The sequence below is a fragment of the Myxocyprinus asiaticus genome, chromosome 5 (assembly GCF_019703515.2).
Source record: "Myxocyprinus asiaticus isolate MX2 ecotype Aquarium Trade chromosome 5, UBuf_Myxa_2, whole genome shotgun sequence".
In the NCBI taxonomy this organism is placed as follows: domain Eukaryota; kingdom Metazoa; phylum Chordata; class Actinopteri; order Cypriniformes; family Catostomidae; genus Myxocyprinus; species Myxocyprinus asiaticus.
The window spans coordinates 17,392,625-17,405,592 of record NC_059348.1 but is presented as its reverse complement, the minus strand read 5'-3'; the positions used below and the strand labels follow the sequence as shown (position 1 = coordinate 17,405,592).

General features: G+C 42.1%; 1 pseudogene; it reads right to left on the bottom strand.

The window, feature by feature from the left end:
• The window catches only part of LOC127440380 (Y+L amino acid transporter 1-like), a 38,133-nt pseudogene that overhangs the window by 4,047 nt on the left and 21,118 nt on the right, over positions 1-12,968 (bottom strand).

Genomic DNA, 12,968 nt, shown 5'->3' with positions numbered 1-12,968 from the left:
GATAGATCACGACATTCTCTTGGATAGGCTAGAGAATTATGTTGGCATTTGTGGACTTGCATTAGCAAGGTTTAGGTCCTATTTAACAGACCGCTACCACTTTGTCTATGTAAATGAGGAATTATCAAACCAAACAAAAGTATGGAGTGCCACAGGGATCAGTTTTAGGGCCTCTGCATTTCTCCTAGTATATGCTTCCCCTGGGAGATATTATCAGGAATCGTGGAATAAGTTTCCACTGTTATGCCAACGATACCCAACTTTATATTTCTTAAAAAATCTGATGAAATTTCACAGTTCTCCAACTTAGCAGAGTGTATCAATGAAATAAAAGATTGGATGGCCAGAAATTTCCTCCTACTTAATTCCGACAAAACAGAGGTACTAATTATTGGACCAAAAAGGCGCTAAAATATAATTTGACTCTCGATGAATGTACTGTTAAATCGTCTTCAACAGCAAAGAACTTAGGTGTTATATTTGATACCAATCTGTCCTTTGAAAATCAAATTACCAGTGTTTGTAGAACAGCATTCTTCCAGCTAAGAAATATTGCTAAATTACGACACATGCTCTCTGTTGCTGATGCTGAAAAAGAATTCATGCGTTCATGACCTCAAGACTAGATTATTGTAATGCATTACTGGGAGGATGTCCAGCAAAATCTATAAATAAACTTCAATTGGTTCAAAATGCAGCAGCCAGAGGGCTGACTAGAACCAAGAAATATGATCATATTAGTCCCATTTTTTCATCGTTACATTGGCTACATGTTAAATTTTGTATTAATTTTAAAATTCTGTTAACTACGTACAAAGCTTTGAATGGTTTAGCTCCACAGTACTTAAGTGACCTTCTACCACACTATATTCCATCATGTTCATTACGATCGCAAAATTCTGGCCTGTTAATAGTTCCTAGAAAATCAAAATTCACAAAAGGAGGTAGATCCTTTTCATATTTGGCTCCTAAACTATGGAATAGTCTCCCTAACACTGTTTGAGATGCAGACATACTCACTCAGTTTAAGTCTAGACTAAAGACTCATCTATTTAGCCAGGCATACACCTAATTTATCCTTCAACTCACAATTAGGCTGCTTTAGTTAGGTCTGCCGGAACCAGAAACATTGATCATGATCTATAACTCTGCAATAAATTGAATGGCATCTATGCTAATATTATTCTATTTGTTTCCCTGTCTCAACCTTGGGACTCCATTCCTGCTTCGTGTTGGACTCCACTGCTACGTGTCTCTGAGTGATGACAACTAATAGCAGCCGGTGCCAGCCAAACATCACTTCAGTCTATTACGATGGACTTCAGAGGATAAACTGATGCCAACTCCAACCGTTAGACATGGGATTCATCATATGCCATTGCATGAACCTTGGAATTAGGATAGACCTCACCGAATTACCTGCCGGTTGAACTGCTCTGCACCTCACTGATCTCTGCCTGCATCACCTTGGTCTAATGATGGAATACACTCTTATAATGGAATACATAGACTACCAATTAAATGCCAACAAAACCCTTCATCAGCCAACTAACAAGGACGATGCATCTATGTGAACTTCTGCAGTTATTCCAGGATGGACTTCAAAGACATTAGTCATTAATCTTACAGTTCATACAAAATATTTGTTTAAAAACTGGACTTTAATACTTACTTAGTTTAATAATTTTAAACCATGACTTGCATTATACAAAAGTAATACTGGCATTATATTCATGCTGTTTATTCAGAGGGGAACTGGCCCCCAGAGTGAGCCTGGTTTCTCCCAAGGTTATTTTATTCCATTAACCAACATCTTATGGAGTTTTGTTGTTCCTTGCCACAGTCGCCTTCGGCTTGCTCACTGGGGTTCTAAATATATTTAATTAATTATTTATTTTTAAACACAATTCACAATCTTATTTGATCAAACTACACAATGATGACTCTAAGACATTATAGATTTTACAGTTTCATTTTCGGTTAATGTATGATTTTCTGTAAAGCTGCTTTAAAACGATGTGTGATGTGAAAGGTGCTATACAAATAAAAATGACTTGACATATAGCATCAGTATCAGTATCAATAAAAAAGTCATTGTTAAAGTCAACATGAAATTACATTTAGAACTCTTTCATTTTCTGTAATGACATTTTTACAAGTGAATTAGGAAATTCAATGAGAAAAAACTGTAGGGCAGGGATTGAATTTATCTATGGGAATTTACTGGATCATGGGCATTGTGAAAAGGGGTGTTTTGTCATTCATTCCGAGGTCAGCCAATCATAACAGAGGTCATAAAGGTACAGTAGCAAACAGACATTTTCATTCTAAAAGTCAGATAGAGGGTGGAAATGGTATTCAAGACTTATCTGGTTCCAAGAATCTATCAACTGGGAGAAGCAAGGAACAGACAGGTGAGGCTTACATTGAATAGGAGAGCAGGTACAGGAGTGTAGCTTTCAGCATGGATCAGACTTAAACTGTTGGGGAGGTGGCCCTCTCTTGCCCCCACAAAAAACAACCTGACGAAAAAGAACAGTATACTGTGCTCATGCTGTACATACATATAGCATATGCCATACAGATGTAACAAGCCTGGCTTGAAAGAACTATCTGTATGGGTCTTTAGCTTAGATTAACTGGATCAAGAATGCTACCTGGAGGCGGCTATGACAGAGGCTCTGAGCCCTCCATAGCAAGACATGGCCACAGCGATGGGAACGCTCCAGCTAATGGGGCCAAGCACCTGATTCCCAAAGGTCTACGCATGGAGACAGAAATTGATGGGCTACTCAGCTGATGGTTTATTACATTCAATTAATTAGTTAAAGAGTAGATGTGTGATACTCAGATCTTTACTACAGCCACTGCATCACTACCAATAAAAGAGGGCATGTCCAGAACCACATAATATGCCACATTGGTCAGTAGGTAGATGATTGTCACTACTGGCATGGAGACGGCTATAGCGAGGGGTAGATTCCTATGAATGAACAGGAAACAACATGAATTTCTATCCATGAATCGCTTGTTTTGGCATTTCACATTTGTAGAGAAATATCTAATGCAGTGGTTCCCAACACTGTTATTGGAGGCCCCCCAACACTGCACATTTTGTATATCTCCCTTTTCTGGCACACCCAATTCAGGTCTTGGAGTCTCAACTAATGAGCTGATGAGTTGAATCAGGTGTGACTGATTAGGGAGATATCCAAAATTTGTAGTGTTGGAGGGCCTCCAGGAACAGGGTTGGGAATCACTGATCTGATGTATTATGCCTGAGGTCCTTGGTCATGAAGTTATTCAGTCTGCTCTTTTTCATACAATGAAATATACAGTTACCATGGTCTGTCTAGCTCCAAAAAGAACAAAAAAGCATCAAACATATCATAAAAGTAGTTCATATATGTCAATGTGGTTTTAAGGTGTAATTCTAGTGGCAACATGACAATATTCAGCTAACTGACATGTAAACAATCAATGATTAATATGGAAATGCTGTCTAATGTGAAACCTCTCAGGGTTCTGGATCTCCTCTGTAACAAAGTTGAGTGTGTCCCAGCCAGAGAAGGAGAAGAGGGCAGAATAAAGAGCTAGAGCAACGTTACCTGCCTCCGTGGATGAATCCTCAAATGGACTATTGAAGTTCTTTGTTTCTCCTGTGGGCCATATGAAGAAGACTGAGGAAGAGACAGAGAAAATTAGTTCAAGACACGCCCTCAAGCTCTCAATTTAATCAGCCATGAGTCTTTTTCAAACAACAAAACCTGTGTAGGTGCAACAGAAGCTCTGCTTAAGAGCCACTTCCTTGTTTAATGCACTGTCATTACAGGACAGCCCTCTTATTTCCTTATAATCAACATTCAAAATCAGTATCACCTCGAACCTTCCATTACCGTTAATTATCTTAATGATACCCACTGTGATGATGAGAATTAGAGACATGATCTTGGTGTATGTGAATACATCTTGAACCAAAGTGCCCCACTTCACATAAGCACAGTTTATGAAGATCAAGAAACCTGGGGAGAGAGAAGACATTTAATATATCTTGAAATCAGTATAAGGACAGTTATGTTCTCAGCAGAAGCTTTCTTACTGAACTCAATATATTACATAAGTGGCATTTGCATATCGCAAAATAAAACCTTTCAGGGTGATAATCACCCTGTCAGGGTTTATTTTGCAATAACAACCGGCTGACTGTACATTATGCCACTTATTACATGGCTTTTAACCAAATAAATACTTGGACATAAAATATTTATTTGCATTTAAATTATGTAATTATGTGAAAAGAAATAAATCACTGATCAGCTGAATTCCACCTCAGTTTGTGTCGGAGTTCTGTTTGTGTTTATTTTGTGAAAATATCCATCTGACCATCCAGCTTATTACACAACTACTTGCCAAATAAAAAAAATAAATGGATATGACACATTGATGTGCATTGAAATTAATTGATTAGCTTACTTGTAGAGATCGCACAGTGATCCGAGAAGTAGGAACGATTACTCGCAATACCTGATATGATATGTCTCAAACCCCGGATGTGCGGTTGTTACACAGAAATATCTAAGACCCCGTTTACACCTGGTATTAAGATGCATCTTGGGTGGTCCGATCACATGTGGTCAGGTGAGATCGCTGTTTACACCTGGTCGCTTAAATGCGTCTCCTGTGACCGCTTGTGATCGGATTTGGAGGGGAGGGTCTCTGTTTCATGATGACGACATACACCAATCACTATGTGATAGTGATTGATGTATGTCAATGTGTTACTGCATGACATTAAAGCATAAAAAAAATCGCACTATTTCTCCTAGATGCAGCTGAAATTTAATCTAAGCACAAAAGCAACATTTCAAGCAGAATTGTCCATTATTTTAGTGGACTACCTGTAATAACCTGAGCTGCAGACGTTTGTGCTTCTCATAAGTCCCTGCATGTTGATATCAGACACACAGAAGAAGATCCGTTCACATGCTTGTGTATATACAGTATCAGCCTTTTTAAATTTTTCAGATCGGACGGCGTAACAGGTAAAGTCTCTGCTTAAGGGAAAGGAGGCGGCGGGAACCGGCTGTTCAGTCAACAAACTTTTAATGGTATAAAGAAACTGAAACATAACATTAAACACACAGACACGCACACACACAGCGGCCGCCTGTGTCTCTCTCTCTCTCTCTTGAACTGGCTCCTCGGCTCGTCTTTATCCCCCTTTCGACTGATTAGTCCAATTCTGTGCCGGGCGTGTGTGGCTTGACAACGCCCTCCACGTCACACTCCTCCACTGGCCGATTCAGGCCGTGGAAACCTCCATTCCTGGAGAGGAGCTGTTGCCCTTCCGGCCGTCTTTCTTACGGCAGGTCTTCCCTGCCTCTCTGGAGCCCTGGGAGAGACGAGGGGAGGGAGAGGGGAGAGGGAAAGAGCAAAGGGGAGAGGCAGAGAGAGAGAGAGAGAGGAAAAACTCGCTCACCAGTCCTCAGCCATACGTCCGCCCTCTGGTGGACGACAGCCACTCCTCCCCTGGTGGACAGTAGGGAGTCCTCCGACTCCCGGTGGCCGGCAGCGACTCCTCCACTTCCCGGAGGACGGCAGCAGCGAGGACTCCACGACAGCACATCCTTCCTCCTTCCCGGGTTTTGGCACCAGTTTAATGGGTAAAGTCTCTGCTTAAGGGAAAGGAGGCGGCGGGAACCGGCTGAGCAGTCAACGTAAACTTTTAATGGTATAAATGAACAGAAATATAACATAAACACACAGACACGCACACACACACAGCGGCTGCCTGCGCCTCTGGCCCGTTTTTATCCCCCTCCCGGCTTATTAGGACAATTCAGCGCTGGGCGTGCGTCCTCACGGCCCGGCCATAACCTCCTCCTTGTCACAGACGGTTATTTCCTTTTAAAGCAGCTTGTAACCGGCAATGTTTAAACTCTTGTTGTAGCACAATGGTTGATTGACAGGTGAGGAGAGGCACTACGCTGCTGCCGGGATGCATACAGGACGGATTAGCATTTACATACACTTCAAATGTGTTGCGGTCACATGCGTTTTTGACCACATTAATATGTGGTTTTTGTGATCTGATCACAAATGTTTTAGACCCCATTTAGACCTGTATTTAGCACTGATCACATGTGATCGGATCACCAATAATGCATCATAATACCAGGTGTAAACAGGGTCTAAGATCACAAGCTTTAGTTTGAAAAAGACAACACCAAGATAATGAAACAAAGTTAAAAACATCTGTCTGATTCAGTAGTATCCTTTCATTATGAAAATGCTTTATCTTGGTGTAAGAGCCATGTATATTATTTAATTGTAAATGTGTTCCAGATACATTGAACTATGGTGCTAATGTGGTTCAAATCTGTCCCATGTCATGTCTTTAAGGTGGTAGCTGAGTTTTTGAACATGGTGGATCATTTCTAGCTGGTCATTAGCTGGTCTTAGCTTATTCAGGTGGTTGACCAGCTAGACTACAAGCCGGTGGGGATCTGGCTGAGCTAGCAGGCCATTTTGAGCCAGAAACAACCTTTTCTGCTAAATTTACATTTAGTCATTTAGCAGATGCTTTTATCCAAAGCGCCTTAGCTACCAAGCTAAGCTTTTTTGTTTTGTTTTTTAAAGCAGTATTGCTAATTTTGCTGTTAATAAAATGGCAAAAGCTAACATTAAGCTTCCTCCATTTGTGTTTTACATTTTGGTCTTAGCCAGAACAGTGTGCTGGTTCTTTAGTTTGATGCTTGGTCTCATTTTGCCCAGCAACCATGTGACGGGTGCGTAACACACCACACATTATTCAGCCTCTACCACTGTTTAATTTAGTTATTTTGCCATTTATTTTAATTTGGTTACCTTGGTTTCTTTATTAAATCCTCCATATAGCATAAACAGTGTACACAAAGAAAGGAGTTAAACGGTTTATTGAGAACAATAAATATACAGAAGGGTGCACACTTCTTATGTTCCTGTTGTTGACATCCTTTACCGGAGTTCTAGATCCTTCTGGTCCATGGAGTGAGCAGCTGCATTCCATGTGTCAGCAAACAAAGGGAGAATCAGTGCTTCACTTCCCTCCTTATGCTGTGCCAGAGGAAACTGTACTGCACTATCATGCTCAAAATCTGAGGGGGATTTCTTTTGACTTATGGCATTTAGTTTATTTCTTTGTTTATTTGTTTGAGTAATTTCTTTTTGTATAGCTTAGGTAATTGATTGTATTATGTTAGCTATGATTGTCTCTGCTTGGAGATGGATATTCCATTCGTGTGTCCTCACAGCACACAAAAAGCTGGTCAGACAGTCTAAACTGGCGGGTGAGCTCAATGTATGTGTTAAGCGTTCGTACAGGGCATAACAAATGCAAGCACTGTTCCTCATCCAAATTAAATGGAGGATGCTCACTGCACCCCAACCTGCATTGGAAGCGTCCATGGTCACCACCTTCCACCTGAAAATCTGCCCCAGCATGACACCTTGCTGGTAGAAGGCAGGAGTTGTCCAAGGTGCTAAAGCAGCTAGACAGCGGCGAGATATAGTGATGCGCATGCGCCCTTGGTGCCAGGCATGTCGTGGTACATGGTGCTTGAGCCAGTACTGAAGAGTTCTCATGTGTAAAAGATCTAATGGAATGACGGTGGATGCCACCGCCATAAGCCCCAATGCTTTTTGAAACAGCTTCAGTGGAAGTGCTCTCCCCATTTTGAACTGAGACAGACACTGGAAAATGGTCTGAACACGCTTGTTCATGAGATTCGCATGCTCGCTCATGGAGTCGAGATGGACACCCAAAAAGGAGATTTGTTGGCTGGGGGAGAGCGTGCTCTTCGCCCAGTTGACATTGAGGCCCAGGCTGTTCAGATGTTGGAGCAATTAGTCCCTGTGCTGGCATAACAGAGCCTCTGATTGGGCCAGTAACAGCCAATCATCGAGGTAGATCAAAATACGCATGCCGCTCAGTTTCAGAGGGGCGAGTACCGCATCGATGCACTTTATGAACGTGTGAGGAGCCAGGGACAGTCCGAAGTGAGGACTTTGAATTGATATGCAGTTCCCTCGAGCGAGAGTCTCAAAAACATCCTGTGATGTGGTAACATTTTTTCATGAAAGTACGCGTCTTTCAGATCTATCAACGCAAACCAATTGCGTGGGCGGACGTGCTATTAGATCTGTTTCTGAGTAATAATTTTTAACGGCATTTTGCAAGTTTCTAATGTCTCAGATCTAAAATTGGCCGAAGTCCACCCCGCAGTCTTTCTTTTGGACAAGAAAATAGCGGCTGTAAAACCGTTTGTGGGCTTGACAATTTGGAACAACCTCTATAGTGTTCTTTGTGAGTAGATTGTGTATTCCGGCTCATAACACCGGTGCATCTTCAGACGGAACCGTAGAAGACAGAACACTATTGAAACAGGGTGGCCGACATGCAAATTTGATCGTATAACTATGTTCGATCGTTTTAAGGACGCAGTCGGAAATGTAAGGGCTCGCCACGCGTCCGCGTAACGGGACAGAGGGCAATTTGCTTTTGCTTGTTCATTGTATGATATAATGCGCCACTCACCATTGGGAAGCGGTTGTGCATAATGTATGGGCTTTGAAGTGGAAAAGAGCTCTTTATTGAAAGAGTGTCTCGGGCATGAGCAATGAGCACTGTACTCTTTTTTGCATTCTTTATTTTAATGTGAGACACAGAAGCAACACTATGAACAACATTTTGAACAACAATATTCCTTTCCAGACAAACAGCAGTGGGGAAGAGGGGAACACCACTGTGTGTCTCCAATCAAGCCTTCTTCAGGCAGGTCCAGAGGAATGGTAAGCTCTTCATTCCACTTCATAGGGCTATGCCTGTCAGGAGTGCTTTTGCTGCGCAGGGGGAGTTTTCCCATCGGTGTGGGGCTCGTGCTGAGGTGGCTGCCTTTATTTGGCGGCACTGAGGCAGCAGTTGTGGGGTTTTAAGCTGGGCGCTAGCCCGAGACAGAGCGGAAGCGAGCCGGTTGTGATGAAGTACTGCTCCGTATCTGCATAAAATGTTTAATTGCCTGTGAGTGTTGCTGAGTCAAGATGTAGCGGACAGCAAACCTATCCACAGAGCTTCCGAATAGGCCAGCTGGAGACACCGGAGCATCAAAGAGAGCATCTTTTTCCATGTCACACATTTCTGTGAGGGTCAGCCAGATATGATGATCCAATACCACCAGGTTGCCCATTGACTTGCCAATGGCCTGCACAGTGACTTTAGTGGCTCCCAGCACTAAGTTTGTAGTGGTATGAAGCTCTTTGAAAATCTAGCCTTGCTCGTTCATTTGCTTAAGGAGTTTGGATTGGAAAACCTGGAGCACTGCCATCATGTAGAGTGCTGAACCAACTTGGCCTGCTGCTGAGTACACTTTTCCATCCAGTGCGGACTTTAGTCGACACAGCTTGAAAGGATGAACAGGGTTCATTTCCACGCCCTGCTACTAACTGGGCAGAAATGTGTCGCTACTGCCTTCTCCACAGGGGGTAGTTGGGCATAACCTTTGTCTTCCTGTGGTCCACTTTAGCGAGGAGAAAGGAATCGCTGTGTGAGCAAGCTGAATAGGACGCACGCCAGGATTTTGTCAGTTCATTATGAACTTCCGGGAAGAACGGGGCAGATCTGTGGAACACGATGGCTTGACGACGTCTGGACTGCAGAAACCACTCATCAAGGTGAGATTTTTCTGGTTCCTCTGGAGGAGACCACACGAGACCGAGCTCTTTGACTGCCCTTGAAAGTACCAAAGCATCTCCTTGTCAGTGGCGTGTGCATGCTCCTTGCCCTCGCTGGGGCAAAGAGCAGCGACATCCTCCATTGACCACTTGCCAGATGCAGCGAGAGATATAGCATCATCCCCAGTGTCAGAACCACTGTACGTGACAAGGTCGTGAGCCCCTGCAGAGGGCCAAAACTCATCACACACATACTGTATCAGCATAGATGCAGTACATGGAGATTGAGGGGTTAGCAGGGCGTGTGCCGACACAAGGTCCACCTCAAATTCATCCTGCTTGACCTCGTGGCCCTGCCATGCCCCCTCGTGTGATCCATTTGAAGTCACAGAAGAGGCGGGTGGGAGGACGCGGGAGGCTGAATCATCCCTCAGAACGAGGGCAATTTGCGAGCGAAGCGTCTTGAGACTCATGCCCTCACAGTGAGGGCAGTCTGTCTCTATGAGAGCTGTCTCTGCGTGGGCACGGCCCAGACAGCGAATGCAGCTCTTATGTTGATCTGATGGCAGGATGTGCCCCTCGCATTAGGAACACTTACGGAAGGACATCTTTAAACAAACTAGAACACGTAATCAGCTCTTTTATATATGCATATTATCACAATATGCAATAGCAATAAAGGATACTCAAGCCGAAGCGCTGCGTAGAGTAGGTGTGTCGCTGAAGCGAGGACATGTTCACCAACGAAGCATCAACGGCGAAGTGTAGAATGTCCACCGGAACACTGCAGGGGAGCGGAGAGCCTTCTAAACTTGCAAAAATTCCATCCGCTGGCTTGTATATTTCCATGGTGACAAATGTAGAGGGCTTCTAAGACAAGAGATGAACTGCTGTCTTGAAGGATGAAAATTCTGAGGAATGGTGTTTGTGCGTCCGCTTTTAAACCAGACAGCTTTGTGCCTAAAAGGGCGGGGCTTAAACACCATAGCCAATCTTAGAATTGCCATTATTGTAGAAGGGTTTCAACTAGGTCGTGCAGAAGGACACTCCCCATAGCGTCAGCTTAGTGATGCAAAGTCAAGTGAACTGAATCGTAAGGAATTGAGTTTTCAAAGGAAAACAAATTAGTGTGGATGCAGCCTAAAGGCTTGGGTATACTTCATTTTTCGAAATTCAAATATTAGAATTTAAGATCAAAATGCACATTGAAATGCTGAAATGAGCATTCAAATTTTGGATGTGTGCCAAGCTCTGATGATGACTTATGGGCGTTTTAGACCGATTGCATTCTTGGGCTAAAACAGAATGCAATAAATAAAACAGAACGCAGATGTCACGAAAGGCTGAATTTTCTTTTAAATTGAAAAAATGTACAATAAAAACTTTACATACATATATATATATATATATATATATATATATATATATAAAATACATTTACGTGTATACTTATAAAAATGTATTGTTATACATTTAAATTAATATATTTCTCTAGACTTGTACCCCATAAGATTAATGACTGTTGCTGATTAATTAAAAAAATAAATACTAAATGGTTATTTTATAATATGTGTGTCTTCATAACTGTGTTATATGACCTGTTGTCATGATAATGGATGTAACGGTCACATCTCGTGGGCTTTGCACTCGAGCGCAACCACATAGAAAACAGACCTGAGGTCAATTAAGCTTAATTTAAACTACAGCGTATCAAGCTCCTTTCATTTATTTGATTTTAGCATTTATTTTAGCCACACTACGTCAGTGCTCTGCTGGTTCGCAATGACTGGTGGGAAAATATCCCTCTCCACTTCCTGTGAAGATGTATTGATGTACACTTATTCCCTATGCCCTATATAACAGTTAAGAAGACACACATATGATAAAATAACCACATAACATTTATTTTTTTAATTAATCAGCAACAGTCATTTAACTTATGGGTTTCAAGTCTAGAGAAATATAGTAATTTAATTATAACAATACATTTTTAGAAATATACATGTGGATGTATTTATATATATATATAAATATATATATATATATATATATATATATATGGATGTCAGTTTATTTACTGTACATTTACAGTTGTGCTCAAAAGTTTGCATACCCTTGAAGAATTGGAAATATATGTACCATTTTTAAAGAATACATGAGTGAGCAGGCAAAACACATTTCTTTTATTACTTATGGGATTCATATTCAATTGTAGGTTATAACAGAATGGCACAATCATAAAACAAAACATGGCAACAAAGAAAAAAATGAAATGACCCCTGTTCAAAAGTCTGCATACCCTTAGTTCTTAATACTGTGTATTGCCCCCTTTAGCATCAATGACAGCGTGCAGTCTTTTGTAATAGTTGTCTATGAGGCCCCAAATTCTTGCAGGTGGTATAGCTGCCCATTTGTCTTGGCAAAATGCCTCCAGGTCATGCAAAGTCTTTGGTCGTCTTGCATGAACCGCACGTTTGAGATCTCCCCAGAGTGGCTTGATGATATTAAGGTCAGGAGACTGTGATGGCCACTCCAGAACCTTCACCTTTTTCTGCTGTAACCACTGGAGGGTCAACTTGGCCTTGTGCTTAGGGTCATTGTTGTGTTGGAAAGTCCAAGAGCGTCCCATGCGCAGCTTTCGTGCAGAAGAATTCAAATTGTCTGCCAGTATTTTCTGATAACATGCTGCATTCATCTTGCCATCAATTTTCACAAGATTCCCTGTGCCTTTAGAGCTCACACACCCCCAAAACATCAGTGAGCCACCAGCATGCTTCACAGTGGGGATGGTATTCTTTTCACTGTAGGCCTTGTTGACCCCTCTCCAAACATAGCGCTTATGGTTGTGACCATGAAGCTCTATTTTGGTCTTGTCACTCCAAATTACAGTGTGCAAGAAGCTGTGAGGCGTGTCAAGGTGTTGTCAGGCATATTGTAACCGGGCTTTTTTGTGGCACTGGCGCAGTAAAGGCTTCTTTTTGGCAACTCGACCATGCAGCTCATATTTGTTCAAGTATCGTCGTATTGTGCTCCTTGAAACAACCACACCGTCTTTTTCCAGAGCAGCCTGTATTTCTCCTGAGGTTACCTGTGGGTTTTTCTTTGTATCCCAAACAATTCTTCTGGCAGTTGTGGCTGAAATCTTTCTTGGTCTACCTGACCTTGGCTTGGTATCAAGAGATCCCCGAATTTTCCACTTCTTAATAAGTGATTGAACTGTACTGACTGGCATTTTCAAGGCTTTGGATATCTTTTTATAT